We start from the raw sequence: 17,274 nt of genomic DNA on the forward strand, positions 1-17,274 counted from the left end.
AGAGTACCACTCCACATTCTTGAGAAAAATCCAGAGAAACTGCATATTGTGGGCTTTCCTTGAACACTTCAGAGAATAGAGAGTCTACAGGAGAAACAGCGTCTAAACCTTTGTGTACCCACAGATACTGTGGTTGCCACTGTTGGCCAGAAGTACCACATAAACTCAAAAGAAGCCTGCAACAGACATTTCCAGTGAAATATGAAATGCCAGTTGTGAGAAAATGTGTATGAAACCTCTTAAACCCAGATGTGATTGAGAGGGTTCACCACTTTGAAGGAACTGCACTAAGATTAGAAAGATTTCTGAGGAAGCTTCCCTCACGGTGCTGTATAAAGAGGGAAGCAAAACTGACATTCCCCACAATGTACAGTGACAGCTATACATCAATTTCTGCTTGAGGTTCCCTTTGTGTTTGGGGAGCTGATTTTGTTCCTCTGACATTCTGCATGCCTGTAGTGCTGTGTCATCACAACAGGCTTCCTGTGTGGGAAAGGGCGGACTAAAGTCAAGATATATTACTCCTTGACATGGCCCAATTTTTCCTTCTAGCAGAGTCTGATGTAGTTGTTGAAATCTCCTTGGAACTGTTGCTATTTTTTCTTTTAAATCTGAAAATATCTACAGTATTTTTATGTTTTTTTTTTTTTTTTTTTTTTTTTACTGTGAAGATATAATTGTGTTGGTTGCTGAGTTAGTTCAGAGATTTGTTGTCACTATGGTTACACCAGTGTATGGAAGCTCCAGAGTCTTCTAATAATAACATTTTTAAAATGGCATTTTAGTTACCTTAGCTTGTTTTCTCAGCATTTGTTTGCAAAGGTTTTTTTCACAGGTATAGATATTGGTGAGAGTTAGTATTGTGTGTCAGTTTGATTGGGTCCAAGCGCCCAGATATGGTCAAACATCATTCTACCTGCTGTGGTTTATAGATAGACTTAACACTTAATTTGGTAGATATTTAACAAAAACACACTGTCTTCCATTACATGATGGGTCTCAACCAATGAATTGAAGGTAAAACAGAACAAAAGTCCTCCCTGATCAGAAAGAGGAAGAATATTGCAAACAGACAGCTTTAAGACTTAAACTGCAGCATCTCTGTAGGTCTCGGGCCGACAACCCTCTGACTTGAGCTGCAGATTGTGGACTTGCTTACCTCTATAACTGTGTGAGTCAGTTCTGAGATGCATTCTTGGTTCTGTTTCTATGAAGAACTGTGACTGATACTGTTCTGAACTCTTGTTAGCCTGGTGCGGAGTCTGAAATGGAATGTGCTATTATAATTTAGTCTTAGTCACAGACAGGTCCCTGGGCGCACCTATTCTGCTCAATGTTGCACCCCTCTGCAGTTGTATTTCTGCATCCACCTTTCATTTCTATCCTTTCTGGTATAGTTGTTTGTTGTGTTCCTTTGCTTTTGGTGCAATATGCTTTCTTCAGTGCCCTAGTGCTGATAATTTAAGCTGAGCTTGATGCCATATACAGTCTCATTCTCCAGAGCAAGGTACAAATAGACTGGCATGCACCTCCCACCATAGCTGCTGCTCTTTTTCAAGTCTTTCTTGAGTTCTAAACCATCATTTTTTGACAAATTCAGTATGGCCAATGGAGGAAAGAGCCAAGACGCTATGGACTGGCCTGTATCTGTATCCTCAGGCTTTCATAGGTCTCTCCAATGCACTTTTAATATCAACCAGTTCATAACCTTACTGAATAAGCTCTTCTTTTTCATATTCAGTTGCTTCATAAATCATAGCTTGTTCTTAGCCCTTTTTTGCAAGCATTTTCTTAGATCGCAGATCACTTTCCCATCATGGCATTTCAATTCATAGGAGAGTGTGAATTTTTACTTTTTCTTTTTCTATGTTAGATTAAAAATGATACTGTTTTTCTTTACTCTACATCCTTGAAAGACACCAAATGTCAATAGTGTATTTTAATTCAGACACTTGCACAATTGGGACATCATTTGTAAAATCTACATATCATATTGAGTACAAAGAAAAAATTCCAATTAACTTAAGGATAAAAATGTAAAAAAACTGAAGACATACAAATTATATGAGCCCACAGAGGTGAAATTATCTTGAATTTTACTGTAGGGAAAGGCTTTCTAATTAGGATTCAAAATCAAGATGCAGAAACAGAAGATACACGTACTTGGATGTAGAAACAATTTCAAATCTTTGCACTGTAAAAACTGGCATAAATTATTAATGAAAACTGACAAAACTTCTAAAATCTTCTCAAACATATAAAGTAGTTAAAGTGATACAGTGGTATTGGTGTAGCAGGTGTATTCTAAATTGTTGTAGATGGTGAACAAAGAATTAGAAGTACACACCCAGTGGAGAATGAAAAGCAGGTGCATTTATTCCAGGTCACTGGGTATGTGCTGAGGGCAGGCCGTGCCAATGAAAATGTGGCACAAAAAAACAGTGTCAGGACAAAGCAAAATAAAAGCACTCCAATAACTGATGCATTCTGATATTAAAGTATGTGTGCTGTTAAGTGGATCCCTCTCACTAGGTCTCTGGGTAGGAGTGACAGCAATAATGGATCCAACACTGAATCATCCTGAGACAAGTGCTTTCCACAAGGTCCGCGGCCCAGACTTCACCTTGACTAAATTACATGTAGCACATGCAGTTCCTATTTATGAACATTTTGACAAAGTCATAGTGGGGAAGAGGTTACTGAAGATCAGGCCATGAGATCTTACACATGAAGTGGCCTTGAGTGTGAGTCAAACTCAAGTAGGTAGAGTGGAGGAGAATTGCGTCCCAGCCCTATGGCACTACCTATAGTGAAAGCATTACAAAAAATATCTAGGATTGATAGATAAAGAAGCAAAACCCTGATGAAAAACTAGAAAAAAGACGTCTGTCAATTCAACATAAAAATGATGCAAAAATAGATTTTGAAAATATAGACATATTTCAGACTTACTCATATTTAAAGAAACAAACAAAATGACAATATAATACTAATTCTCAAATGTCATTTGGGAAAAATTTTAAGTGCATGAAGAGGTGGTAGTTGGGGCTATATTATCAAGCACTCTCAAAACTGCTGGTGGAAATACAAATTGCTGTCCTTCTGTAGGGAATTTGGCAACATTTAACAAAGCTGCCCATGAACTTTTGACCAAGAATTCTATTCTCTCTTTCTGGTAATTTACTCCGAGGAGACTTCTCCCATGCAGTGAAAAATACACTTGAGCAAGGTTATTATAGAACTGTTTGAAATTTCAAATATGGAAATGTAATATCTATTTACAAGAGAAGGTGAATAAACAGTGTTTAGAGTAGTTTAAGCTTTAATACAACGATAAATGTCCTAATGAGTAATCCACACCCTGTTGGAATTTCAGATAGCATTATATTAGAAAGTTCTTACCTGAGTTATGACTATTAAAATCACTTTTAAATATCTTAGCACTGTAAGTTTCACTAATTAAAATCATAAATGTAAGTGCATTAAGATTAGTGAAATCTTTAACATGTTGCCTATAAAGATGGAAAATTGATAGACTCTTTGGAGATAGTTGGCATTCATGCACAAAGAGGATACAGAAATTAGTGAGACGTCTACAAAATACGATTTTAAATATTTTAGAAAGGAAAATACAGAGATGGATAATATGAATCCTCCAATACTCATAGGCTTTTACTCTAGGTAGATTACATGATTTTGATTCTAAATGACTTTTTAGTCATAGATTTTTGGAAGTTTCTTTGTCTGCTTTTGATTATAAGGATAGCAGAATCCAGCCTCCTTTATGTATTGTTTCTTCATTAAATCAAAATGTTCTGAGTCATTACAAAGTGAAATATAAAATTAAGTTTCAGCGATCTAACATTTTAATCCTTAAATGGTAGATTATGAGCGATTTGTAGTTTTTCATGTACTTTGTACTTGTGATAAAAATTTAAAATACAGAGTTTTAATAACCCATATTCCCATTGTTAATAATTTTAAAATATTGATGTTTTGCAATTTTTAAAATTATTTTTCCTTTTGGGAAACAGAATATTAATAATATGGCTGAAATTTCTTTTGTGGTTCCTCCAAGTTTATTTACCGTTCAAAGAAATAGACATTCTCTTGAACTTTCTCAGCAACATCCAGTTTATACATTCATATTTTTACCACATTTTTGTGTATAAACCAGCAAAATGCAGAAATAAGCCTAACAACTAGCCAATGATTAACTTACTGCCTTGATTAGCACATAGTCATCTTTATTTTAGTAAGTACTTATTTTTCACAATCTGCTAATATATTGTAGGTTTATAAACAAGAATATTTTTATCCTGAATTCATTTATGTCATATATAGTTCACTTTCATTTATATACTTTAATTGCTAAGCATGTGTGAATACAAATAAATAATAAATACTTCTAGGTTTGATGTTTTGAAATTTCTGAAACATCTTAAGTGTGAGAAATACACTTATTTGTATTTTGAGAAAAATAGACAAATCTCTAAAACAATTATACTTGGATTGATGTAGAAATATTTTAAAATTCTGGCTTTAAAGGAAATAAACTGAAAGTCTGATATAGATATAGACAGATTTTAGTATAAAATAGAACAGAAGATTGTGTAGAATTCCAAGAAATACCCAACAAAGCAAAATTTCTAAATCGTAGACCTACCTGTTTAAAAATTAATACACGGAGGCTAGGGATTTAGCTCAGCGGCATAAGCGCCTGCCTTGCAAGCAGGTAGTCATTAGTTCGATCCCCAGTACCAATAAAAAGGAAAAATACCAATAAAAATTAATACACATAATTCTATCTTTTGAAATGAAGCAATATATATATTTACATATATAATTTTAAGGATGGTCTAGTTAACAATTGGTATTTTCAGTAAGCAAGAAATCATAGTCAATTTAAATATAAAGCTGGTTTGAATTAAAATTTTCTTTTTAAATAGCTCTTCTTTCTAGTTTTAGGTTAAAACATTATTATTTCTGAATTAAGTCTGAATGAAATGTATACTTTTAATTTTACATGCTTAGATTTTTCCATTTTCTTTTATTTTTTGATTTTGAAATGGTATTATTAAAATAGGCCTGCATATTTTTAAATTGAGACATCCCAGTCTATGGCACTTCTATCAACTGTGAAATTACTCAGAATTCTGAGTATTTTTCTGTCTTTATAGCTGTTCTGTGCCTCTCTTCTGTCACAGCTTACCGTAATACTTATTTTATAAGTATCTAATTCACTCAGCTTTTTAATGTCTAAGGCAGCCTTTTTGTGACTTTGTTGAAGATTTTGATTGTTTCTTCATCATCTCTATTAGTATAGTCAAGTTCTTGTCCTATAATAAATTAATAGTTTGATAACTGTACTTTCAAAAACTTACATAAAATTTAACACAATTATCATTTTATGAACTATACTGTATCAGTAATAATTTCCCTTTCCATTCCTAATATTTAATAACTACCTTAATTTCTTGATTTTACTCTAAGAAATTTGCTTACTTTATTAATCCCTTAAAGTAAACACCTTGACTCTTTTACATTCACTTCTGGTCTTGTACTCATTTTTTAATCTTATTTTCTGAATTACTGAGTTTAATAAGTAACATATTTTCAGTCCCTCATCTGTTTTCTATGTACTTGTAGAGAAATATTGCATTTTAAATTCAGAGTTAGCTACATTCTTAATTTGGACTTGCAGTATTTTAATTATGTTATTTAAGCATATTTATTTACTGTATACTTTTTGCGAGAAATCATTCTGACTTGGGATACACCAATGTTCCTTAGAACCACACACACGCTGATCTTTGTGAAGCCTACTGTGCTTTGTGAGGAAGCAACAAACGAGAAGGACCATGAAATAAAGAATTTCATGATTCTATTAAAAAAGGACAGATGTTGGAATATATGAACTGCAGATCAAGTGTGACAGGGGTAAGGGCGAGTAAACGTTTGGACAATGCAAAAATCACACAGGAATAATGCAGTATATTTCAGGGAAAAGAAGAAATGCAAGTAAAGAACAGGAGAAGATAAAAAAAAATTCAGTGAAAGGAGCATATTACTTTCACTTATGCTATGAACCTGACTGCTTTTCTGTACAGATTAAATGGAGGCAAAGAAGAACCAGAGATGCCCTGAGAGGTTAGGGTGATTCAACTTGGAAGTAGGTATATTTAACAGTATAGAATTTGCATATAAAGATTGAATTATTAGGACTTTAAATTTTTTTCCAAATTAAGTCGGTGCATTAGTCAGTCATCCTCCGAGAAAAAATGTGCTGAAAATGAATAAAAATGTTTTGAATTCCATATTTTATGTGCTTGATATGAAGCACTGAATTTGAAATGTGGAGTAGTGGATGAATATTCACTGAGAGTTCAAGAGAGATCCAGGCTGGTCAAATATATTTGGAATCTTTGAACATAGTGATGGCATCTAAAACTATCTGAATACATGGAATCATCAAAGAAATCATTAAGAGAAAAGATGACTGACATCAGTGCCCTAAAGAGTCCTAACATGAGAATTTGGGTAGGAGAAAATAAATTATCAAAATAGATTTGGAAATGATAACTACCGGGAAAGAAGGAAAATCAGGAGCCTGGTGTTGTGGAAATAAAGCACAGAATGTTCACCAAGGAAGGACTTGAGATGTGAAATGTGGGAAGTGTCGAAAATGATCATTGGATTAGGTAAAAAAGGTGACTGTCAACCTTCACTAAGAATTTTACACAGTGGTATTCTGATTGTGAGCCAAAACACAGAAAGTCAGTGAGAATTATGGCTCACAAAGAGTTTAAAGAATTGTATGTAGTGGGGCAGGAGAGTGAATTCCAAAGTCAAAGGAACTTGTAACTACAGAATGCCATACATGGATCAAAATTATAGAAAGTTACCATAATTGACATTGTAATGTTTATGGTGTGATCATACGAGTAAGTGGCTAAAGCAGGGAAGCAGGCAAAATCATTAACGGCAGAGGTCCGGGGTCTGAATGGCGAGAGTGCTGGATGGATGAGTTCTTCATGCAGTAAAATTTCTAACAATGATGACAAAAGTATTTGAGGCAGCAAACATTAGTGAAAATTATTAGAAAATTAAGAATAATATCTTGCGCAAGACACATAATGACATAATGAACTGCTGTCATTGAGAATCAGAGTTTGGCGTTTCAGGAAAGGTAGTCATATTATTCATATTTTGCTTTAAAACCAATTAATTCAAACCTTTGCTGCTTAAAAACATAATACATATTTATTATTTTAAGTTTCTGTTGGTCGGGAAATTGAGAATAATGTTGCATGCTGATGAGTTAGCATTTCTTCAAAGATATACATTGTTAAATATAATGAGCTCTATACTGAGGTACATAATTTTTTCAGTTTATTTATAATTTTAGTGACCAGAGTGGAAATTCATAACCCAGGAAATTACTGTACCAAGGATGTGAAAAACTGAGCTCAGGAAAGTTGCTAGTGTAACTGCAAAATATCCAGATATTTACCATTGTTACAGTCTGAATTAATATGTGTGTCAAAATTACATTTGTATGTACACTACAGAGTTTATAATAATGTAATAAATAATACAGCAAAATTACAAATAAGAATAATCATATTTAAATAAGAGACCTATGTAACAAAATAAGAGATCTATGTAAAATTTTGTTAGTCTATAAGAAAATGGGTGGTTTTTTTTGCATTTAGCTAACTTTGATAGTGAAAAAGTGAGGGTATACCCAGAAATTTTAGTACAAAGGATATCAGTATTCATTAGCAACTGAAATGTAGTATAATGAATTTCAGCAAGTTATACATAAGGTGTTCATTTTCTAGAGAGAGAGAATATGCATATTCAATTGGAAATTCTACACCATGTAACACAATTCTGAAATAAAAGGAAATGATATTATATGAAATTCAAGTCATTCTGACTAAGAGAGATAAAATAGAGGAAATTTCTAAGTAAGAGAAAGCAGTTAAAGCTCCCTTAGAGAACTATAACTTACATGACTGACACTTAAACAGAGATAATAATTTGTGTAGACACTGAGTTTGGCAGGGCTGTGGGAATAATACATCTTTTCAATCTCAAATATTATTTCACTTTTGATGGTGAGTCTTTCCCGCAATATTAATTATTCTTACTAGTTTTCCTCAATGACCTTGGCTTCCATGTCGGGAATAATGAGCCCCATCTTGCTTTGTCTTGAAGGGCTTGGTAATGTGTCTCAGTGGGATGTCAAGGCAAAATGTCCTCATTCTTACTTGAAAGCTATATCCTTTAAATAAAAGAACCAATGCTACATTAGGCAGATATGAAATCAACTGAAACCAGTGAGAAATTTTTGAGGGCAGAATATTTTAGAATTCCATAAAATAGCCTCATTTCTCTTTCTTTCCAGTGGAACTTTAAGAGCAAATTCATACTGGTCTCTACAAGACAAAAGCAAAACCTAACATGAATTTCTTCAAATTTAACACATTTATTTTATAATTACATGCAGATGTTAGCCCACAATTACATCCCATTAAATACCTTAGCTAGGTGCCAACTAAGTAATTACTAAATCAGTAGCTTTTGATTATCAACTTGCTTTCTGCACAGCTTTTAGGTATTTCACTTTGTAACAGCTTTTTAGGACCTCTTGTCTCTCCCAGTATACTAAATGCCCTGTTGACTTCCTTTTCTGAAAGCAAAATGCATGACTACCGAAGCGCTTTATAAATTGCCTATCTGTGAGATGAGCTAATCTTATTTTCTCAGGATGCTCACGTAAGATGTTTCCTGAACCTACCTAAGGAGTAAAAACTCCTTTTTCATCATTCTCCAGTGAAATGGACTATGTATCTGTCCCCCAGTACTTTGGACAGGAAAGGAAGAGATCTGGAGAATTTTTGAGTAACTCATGTCCTATTTTCTAAAAGCCATTTTGAGCCTTGTCATCAGAGGTAGATTAACAGTGAAGGTAACACAATGTGAACTGCCCCTTCAAAGAGACACTGAGAGGAGCCCTAAGAAAGTGTGCACACTGAAGCACCATTTTTAAGAATTTGCAGTAAAATATCATTCCAGTTCTTCTTCTTTAAAGTGACTTATTCAGTTGAATAGGGTTCAGGCTTTACAAAACATTTAATGGATTGTGGCAAATTTTGAGCATTCATAAACATTAGAAAAATGACTCCTTTTACTCAAAATGTCACAAAATATTGGAGCACTGTTTGGATTTCAAAAAATGACATCCAATATATTTGATATTTGATATCATTGAGACTAGTATTATTTAACAGAAATCTTCAAATGTATTACTATTTTAATGACAATGTTCAGCTGTATGTTTAAAAAAGTAACTCAATCTGAGTAAATGCTACATTCCTTACATTTGTTCCTTCTTCAACCTCATAAAAGTGTTGTTCTCAGTGATGAAATAAGCAATAAACAATAACAAAATGTGGCATTGAATACTGAAAGCAAAAGCAAAAGACAAAATCTATAGCAAGCTGAAAAGAAGACTTTTTAAAGTGAATTTTATATCATTTTTCATGAAATGAAACACATCTCAATAAAATAGCTATTTAACTTTCAACTGTTTGAAAACAACTCTTTTTAGAAATAATGTATCCAGTGGTATTCACTTTATTTTCCCATATGCAAAACACTTTATTATTTTCTTTACATTTTTTTTATCTCATGGTTACACATCTTCTTTTGAGCCTATTGTTGGTAGAGAAAAGGTAGCTTTTTCTGGTTTTGTATTTTTTCAGGATATAAAGTACCCTATTCCTACATGACAGAGAGTTGCTGATTTAAAGTAATAAACATACAAAACAAAATGTCATATCTTATACAAAGTCTTGCCAGAAACGATAGCAGGTGTCAAGATATACACTGAGAATATTTATGAAAAAATACAATACAGAAATCAGTGTCAACATCATCAACAATTACATACATCTTTAAATTAAGGAAAGAATAATAGCTTAAGTTTAGATCCTAAATAAATATTTAGATTTGTAATAGACTTACTTATACTAAATTCCTGATCCTATCTGAGTTTCACTTTCTTCTTTCTATATAATGTCATATGTGAGAAAAAAAGAAAAGAAAAAAATGTAATGTGCTTTTTGTTTGTTTCTTTTTGTAAAAATCACTACAATTTATATCTTATAATCTGTGTCACTGCTTTAAATATGATACATGTTATAAGAACATTTATTATTCTTTCATTATTTATCACATTATTATTGCTTATTATTGTTGTTATTCTCATAGGAAAGAATGGAAACTCAGAGGTCATGAACACAGGTGTCCGGTACTTACCTGTTCCGTGAGGGAGAACCAAAGCAACATGGTGGGCTGCATCTGAGGTGAGGAACAGTGAAATAACTTTGGACCACAGCCTTGTAAGATTTGGAAACCTGACATGGCAAAATAGACAATAGAACAAAATGCCCACTCAGTATCTATGATCTCAACTACCACCTGAGTGGGACTCTCTTTGCAAAGGGAAAGGGTGCTAGTTAGCAAAATTTCAGCCATTTCAGGATTTCAGCTCAGTTACAGGAGCAACCTGCAGGAGCACAGTAGATTCACTATCATGGAGGAACTTGCCTTGTCTTCCTGTCAATTTCAAGAGCTGAGGCAGTTGTAGCAAGGTGCTATCTTGTAAAGGGAGATGTTGTATAGTCCAAATCCATACTGCACTCTGGGTGTGAACTGTTTTTCACATGCCCATCCCTAGGGGCTCACGAGAGTCTAACATGTTAGAACAGGGAGCTGTGAACTCATGAGCCAACTGGAGGCAATAGGCAAATGCAACCTCAGAACTATAGCCAGAAAAACACTTTGCTTCAGAGAAAAGAAGTGTTTCAGTGCACAGGAATATAGAGTGTGCCATTTTCAAGGAATGAGAGATAAAGGTTCTTATTCTCACACTTAGGGCACTGAAAAAAACTCCCGTGTTCCCATGGCGCTGTCAGGACTGTGTGTGTTACCCACACAGATCATCCCCACTACCTCTCCCTGTGGGCAGCAGCATGCATATTCACACCACCATCAGAGCCAGGAATACCTCCTGCAGCATGGGCCCCTTGGAGCCACCAATGCGGTTCTCTGAAGCCACAACTCCTTTGCATAGGGCCTGCACCCTTGTTATTGTTATTGTTATTGTTACCCTTCTACTGATTATGGTCTGGATTTGTTCTTACTTTTCCAGGTCCTTTAGGTGTATAATCTCCTACTCTTTGAACACCAGGATCCAGTTTCCAGGAAGATAATTTTTTCTATGGAAGAGGTTCGGATTTGGAATGATTCAAAAGAGCATGAAATCCTAAACCTCATGCAAGCACTGCTTGCAGTAGGGTTCACACTCTTGTGATGGGAAGAAATGTCCGCTATGGAGGGTGGCAGTGAATACAGGGCACGCTTTGTTCCCCTGCCTGGCACGCACTTCCTACCTATGGGCTGGTCCTATGACCACTCATTTTACTGAGTAAGATTAACTTGCGTGAAAGGAGTGTAAGTTATGATCTGGGCATATTTCACCCAATTTTACTCACTCGTCATTTAAGGAAACTTTAGACAAGTACCAATTGAGGTCAGGGCTGAGAACCCTTGCTGTATATCGATTGCTGAGATTTTTAATTCACAAATTCTTATTGCTTAATATGGGTATTTAGTACTATTACTTCTTGCTTTATCCTATAAATTTGAGTGTGCCGTCTGTATTTTTGTCTGTATTAAGAAATTTAAAAATTTTCCCTCTGATTTCTTCAGAAAAAGATGAATAATCTTTGTATTATGAATAATTGTATGACACCAAATTGGAAAACCAACAAAATGAAACATTTGTGGATGCATATACCTTATAAATATGGAATTGGTTTTAGTATATTGGGTGATATTTATTTTCCTTCAGAATTTGGAATATGGCTTCTCATCGTCTTCTGGCCTATAAAGGTGCTGCTAAAAAACCAGCTGTTAGTCTAGCAGACATTCCTTTAAAATGATTTGGCAAATTTCTGTTGCTGTTTTCAGGAGTTTCTCATTGTCTTCTGGTTGTGACATTCTGACTCTAATGTACTATGTGAGAAGCATTTTCTGATTATATCATACTTGTTTAGAGTCCTGTAGGTCTCCTGAGCCTGGATGCCCATCTTTCCCATTGTAGCTATTATTCCATGTAATATGTTTTCCTTTAGCATTGCCTTTATTGTCCTTTGGTATACTCAAATTACAGATATTTGTTCATTTATGGTATTCTAAAAATCACTCTTGAAAGGTCTTAAAAGTGATCGTCAATCTTCCTGAGTATTATTTTTTTTTTTTATTTTCTGTGCCGTGTCCTCTTTTTCCCTTTCTTCTCTTTAATTAATTTTTTACTTATTGACTTATTTAATTTTGGCCCATTAGGGATGTTTGCTAAGGCACGTGTTCAAGTTCCATGTTCTTTCTTATGTTGATCCAATCTGTTGTAGCTTTCAACAGTATTTCTTTGTGACTTATTGAGCTCATTCATAAAATTTTTCTTTGGTTCTTTTTAAAGATCTCTATTGCCTTACTGAAGTTCTTATAAAATTCTTATAAACTGCTGGGATCTTCAGCAGTGACACTCAACTTTTCTTTATTGAGAGAACTTTTCCTATTTGATTCACTTTCAATCCTGGTTATTGGTCTACATAAGTTTTTTACTTCTTCATGTTTTATATGTGTGTTTATGAAAGCCAGCTTCTTCAAAATTCCAAGTTAAGAGAACATTTTTTTGGTTCAATGTTTAACAAATGACCATTTAATGTATGTAAAGTGCTAGCTGAACTAAGAGTTCCATTCTACTATCAATATAGTGCATACAAATTTCCCGTTTACCTGAGGAAAAAGAAGCATAAGATGAAAGAAAAAGTCAAAGTTTTAGGACAGGTAGTGAATATGCTCAAGATGAAACCTATTATTTACTTTTATATCAATACTATGAAATAAATAATTATTTTAGCAGAAAATAATGATGAAAAGTAGTATTAGAAAAATCAAGAGATTTTAACTGGTAAAACGTGTAATATTTGATGAATATCCTCAAAAAGATATATCACAAGCTACATCTTCAAAATTGTCTTGCAAGATGAAACAGTAAAAGGTTGCAAAGGAATAATATTAAGTATGATAAGGAGAAAGTCTAATGAATCAAATTAAGAAACTGCTACTGAATATCACTCATCTCACAGCCCTTTTGAAATATCTGTCTTTTATCTGCACAGGAAAGGCAATGTGAAATATATCTTAGAAATATTTTCTGTGATTACATTGTTTCTTAACCAAGTTGCCTTTGAAACTGACAGTTTATTTTTTACTGTGGCCCATAAAGTCATTAATCAAATTAGTGAAACTGAAATATTGTCCCAACGTGCTACACAGTTATCATTGTTAATAAAACACCACCTCTTAATGTATATAGATGAGAACATAATCTAAAACAAAGAATTGCAAATACTTGACAAAAATTTTAAAATCAAAAAGTAACAAAAATTCAATGCTGGAGCCTCTCTCCTTTAAATTCTACCAAAATAAATAAGAAAAAACAGGAAATGACAGCAGTCAGTCAGACAGTAGTGCACACTACTGCATCTTAGCAATTATAAAGGATGATAGCACATTTAAAAATCAGCACCATTGCTTCTTAGTCTTTTGGTTAAGATCAAGAGTAGTATCTGTTTTTCTCAGCTTAAAAATCAGCACCAGATTAAACCTAGACTCATGTCTCTCACCATGTACTATACTAAAATCAAAATGGATCAAAGAACTGAGTGTTAAACATTTCACTTGCTGAATGATAAAAAACCAGGGCCAAATTGAAATCACAGGCATAGGCAAGAACTTCTAAACAGAATTCCAGTTGCATAAGAAATAGTATCAAGAACCAGCCTTGGGATTGTATCAAGTTAAAAAGTTTCTGCACAGCAAAAGAAACAACCACCAGAGTGAAAAGAGAATCTACAGAATAAGTAAAAACTTTGCCAACAATGCTTCAGGAGACTAATATCTATAACATAAAAATAGCTCAAAACTTGGATCCCCCAAATAGAAGATTCAAACAAAAATGGGCAAGTAAAATGAATAGACACTTCTCATACGAAGTACCAATCACCAATAAATATTTGAAGAAATACTCAACATCTTGGGCATTAGGGAAACACAAATAAAAATATAAAGACTACCTAAGAGAGAATGACTGTCATCAAGAAATCAAGTAATAATAAATGCTTACAAGGCTGCTGGAAAAATGGAACCCTTCTACTCTACATTATTGGTGAAGATGTAAACTTGTATGAGCATTGTAGGAAACAGTATGGAGACTTCAAAAAACTAGAACTAGGAAATCCATTTGATCCAAATTTCCTTTCTAGTATATTTGCAAAAGAGCTAAAGAAATATTACAGTGATACTTGCATATCCAGCAGTATAACAGTATAATTTACAATAGCAGAATCTTGGTACCAGCATCTATGTTCATCAAAAAAATAGATAAGAAAAATGTGCTATTTACACATAATGGAAAACTATTTTGCCATTAAGAAAGATAAATCTGAGTTATTCGTAGAAAAATGGATGAACCTTGTGATCATGACATTTAGTAAAATAAATCAGACATACAATTTTAAATATCACATAGTTTCTTTTCAATGACAAACCCATATTGTAAATAAAAGGCACGGTTAAAAAAATAGATAACAGGAAATAAGAAGATAGATCCTTTTCAGATGAGAAGGGGTTCAAGTGGTGGCAGGAAGTGGAGGGAAAGACATGCAAGAATGAGTTAATATGTATTATGTACATGCACTGACTCCACACAAGAATTGTAAACATTATGTATTGCAAATATGAACTAATTAAAAAATCAGTATTTCTGATTATAAGCTAAGAAAGTCTATGGAAAAGAGGCTAAAATTTCTTTAACATAAATATCTAACTTCATCGTTAACTTTAACATAAATATCTAACTTGACCAGATATCTAACTTTAGCATGACCACTGCTGTGTTACTGTTTTTTAAATCTGTGATGAAATTGTGACATATAAAACACCTAACTTAAAGCAATTTATTTGAGCATATATATTTAAATATGTCACCAAAAACGTATGCATATTTCTGGAAAAGAAAAAAAATTTATGAATATTTTAATACTAAATTTATTGAGCAATCATGAGATTAATACAAGTTATATCTACAATTACAAGAGGTGATGAAAGCAGTGGACACTGGTTTCCAGACCTTTATTAGTCAGGTGAACTGATGCTTGGATAGCCTTCATCGTTGGTCTTGCCATACATCATTTTCAGTTCCTTCTCTAAGGACTGGCACAGTAGTGAGTTAACTGTGTTATAAAACACCCTTAGGGAGACATCATCTGTTGCTAAAACATCACACTATTTTTCTTTTTCTGAAGTGTGTATACATCTCTTTCTATGTATATATAATATATATATTCATATATATTATATATACTTATATATATTCATATATTTATATATATACTTACATAATATAAGAGAAAATATATATAACACGGAGACAGAGAGACATTACTATATAAGCATTACTTGGATATTTTTCAGATGCCTTTTAATTATTAATTTCTAGTTTTACATTGTTATGGTCTAAAAACATACATTGTATAATTTCTTATCTTTTCTGTTTGTTAAGATTTGCTTATATTCTAGGGTGCTGTGTCTCTTGGTGTATATTTCATGTGGTATTTGAAAAAAATGTGTATTCTGCTGATTTTGGGTGCAATACTCTGTAACTCTCACTTAAATCTAGATTGCTGATGATGTTCTTAGGACATTATTTTCATTTCTGATTTTCTACCCATTTGTCCTGTCAATTACTGAAATAAGCATACAAACGTCTCCAAGTATAATTTCAAATATATTTTTTTCAGTTCCATCCATTTTATTTTCATTTATTTTCAAGCTCTTTTGCTAAATGCATAGATTTTTAGGATTCTTAAGTGATGTTGGATGCTTTACCCTTCTATCACTATGCAATTTCCTGTTTGTATCTGAAAAACTTTCTTGTCCTAAAGATAAATTTGCCAGAATACAAGGTAACTAATACAATTTTCCTTTAGTTCCTGGTTGCAAGAAAATACCATTCTCCATCATTTAGCTCACCAATATTATTTATGTGTTGAGTTTCTTATTGGCAAGATGCATCATAATTTAATATTTATTATAAAACACATATTTTAACCAGATTTATATGATTTATATTTAAAATATTTCTTGTGGTTATATTAAATACTATCATATTTTTAGAAATTTTATCTTTTTTACTTGTCCCACATTAATTTCACTCTCTGTTGGTTGTGATGGCATTTTTTCTTCTAGCTTTTCTTTTTACGTTAAATTATCAGTACGTATAAGTAGTACATAATAGTCACACTCCTTGTGGGAAGTTACTATATGTACATGACATATTGTCATTCCTTTTTCACCCCCCCCACTGCAAACAAATATCAAAAAAAGGAAGTACATTATTTCTATTTGTCCTAATTGGCCTTTATCTTATTTTTTCAAGTTTCATAGGTTTTAATTCAGCAGATTTTAAATAATTTTATTTAATTTATTAGCTTACCATTTATTTATTTTTAAAATGCGTTCGTGTGGCTGAGAATACAGCTCAGAGGCACAGTACTTGCCTGGCAAGTACAAATTCCTGAGTATATTCCCTCATACCAAAAATAAATAAAATTTAAAAATAAAAATATATCAATATAAACAAATAAAGTGCATTTTTGTGTATGTGTTCACTGATTTTACAACAAACATTTAAAAATAATTTCATACTACTTCTATATAATGTGGTACTAATGCTAGACATAAAAATTTGATAATTATATGTAACAATTTCATCTCTCCCACTCCTTGCACTGCTGTTGCTATTCATTTCATAATACATGCATTTGAATATTGTTTGGAAGATAAGTAATATTGTTTAAGGATAGTTGAGTGAGGCTATTCTTTTGTAAGAATATTTTCAGAATAAGCAGACTTGATGGTTAATTTCTTCTTACAGTGTTGATGCGAGGGCACACACAAAGAAGCTCACATGCACACCGACACATACACAAGTATTCCATTTCTATAATACTGACTGGCATACTGGGAATTGAAAATTATTATTAGCAAGAGAAAATGAACCCTGATAGCTAATGATAGATTTTATTTTAGATCAAAAGTTTATGAAATTTCTGTCCCTAATTAGACATGAGT

The sequence above is a fragment of the Cavia porcellus genome, unplaced genomic scaffold (genome assembly GCF_034190915.1).
Source record: "Cavia porcellus strain 051 isolate PalLab524CR breed Dunkin Hartley unplaced genomic scaffold, mCavPor4.1 scaffold_2, whole genome shotgun sequence".
NCBI classification, from domain to species: Eukaryota; Metazoa; Chordata; class Mammalia; order Rodentia; family Caviidae; genus Cavia; species Cavia porcellus.